At 43.4% G+C, this 1,303-nt stretch overlaps 1 protein-coding gene across 1 annotated transcript in view; it reads right to left on the reverse strand.

The window, feature by feature from the left end:
- Positions 1-1,303, reverse strand: part of LOC102042933 (nipped-B-like protein) — a 60,913-nt gene that overhangs the window by 8,439 nt on the left and 51,171 nt on the right. The gene's annotated exons all lie outside the window — the stretch shown is intronic.

Raw genomic sequence — 1,303 nt, forward strand, 5'->3', positions numbered from 1 at the left:
TCCCTACAGTTGTGAACAGCATCTCTATATTCTTCCCATACCACCTGACCTTGCTTCTACTGGGCACACACCTTCCTTTTTTGCCTTATTTCCAAGAGAAGATTCCTGTTCAGCCAAGCTGACCTTCTGCCTTGCCTGCCTGACTTCTGACATCTGGGAATTGTCTGCTCCTGTGCCCTTAGGAGGAGATGTTTAAAAAGTGACCAGCACTGATGGACCCAGCACCTGCAAAAGTATTTTCCCAGGGGACCTCACTTGATGTTGCCCTGAGTAGCCCGAAGTTTGCTTTCCTCATGACTGGAGTTGAGGTTTTGCTGGCACTTTCTCTCCTGGCAACAGAGATTTTAAATTTGATTGCTCAGTGGTCACTGTGGCCAAGATGGCCACCAATCACCACTTCATTCACAGAATCACAGAATATGGTGAGTTGGAAGGGACTCACAAGGATCATCAAGTCCAACTCCTGGCCATGCACAGGCACCATCCCCAAGAATCACACCATGTGCCAAGAGTGTTGTCCAAACTCTTCTTGAACTCTGTCAGGCTTGATGCTGTGACCAGTTCCCAGTGGAGCCTGTTCCAGTGCCCGACCAGCCTCTGGGTAAAGGACCTTTTCCTGATATCCAACCTGAACGTCCCCTGACACAGCTCCAGCTGTTCTCTCAAGTCCTGTCACTGGTCACCAAGAGATCAGTGTCTGCCCCTCTTCTTCCCCTCATGAGGGAGTTGTAGACTGTGATGAGGTCTGACTTCAGTTAAGTATCTCTTTGGATGCCATGAACAGTGCAATGCTCAAATTTCAGTGGAATACAATTAGATTTATAAAGTCCCACAATGTAGTACACACACTGAACTAAGACTGAGGCCTTCTGAAATAAGGAAAGGGTGCTGCAACTCAATTTCAGATCTTTAGCAGAACTATCGTCATCATGCCACAACTCCACAAGTCTTCACTTAGCCCTCAGATTTTCCTTTCAGCAAGATCCATCAGTTCTTAAAATCTTCCTAGGTTCCTTCTGCTTAGATTACAATTTATAAAGCATTGATGTCTTAAAGTTCTAATACATATATATTGACCTCTACTTTTACAAAGTGCTCTCTCTTAATACAGGAAAATTATTGCTAAACATTATGAAACAGCTGTCCTTACCTCTTATCAAATAAATGCTCTTAACATACTACTCAGTGAGGAAAACACTACTATGGATTATAAATTAAAGGAATTTTTAGACTGGAAGAGATGTTTCAAAGGATTATATCCTTTCTATTTCTACAAACAGAAATCTCCAAACAGGGGAAAGAG

Source organism: Geospiza fortis, unplaced genomic scaffold (genome assembly GCF_000277835.1).
Source record: "Geospiza fortis unplaced genomic scaffold, GeoFor_1.0 scaffold329, whole genome shotgun sequence".
Lineage (NCBI taxonomy): Eukaryota > Metazoa > Chordata > Aves > Passeriformes > Thraupidae > Geospiza > Geospiza fortis.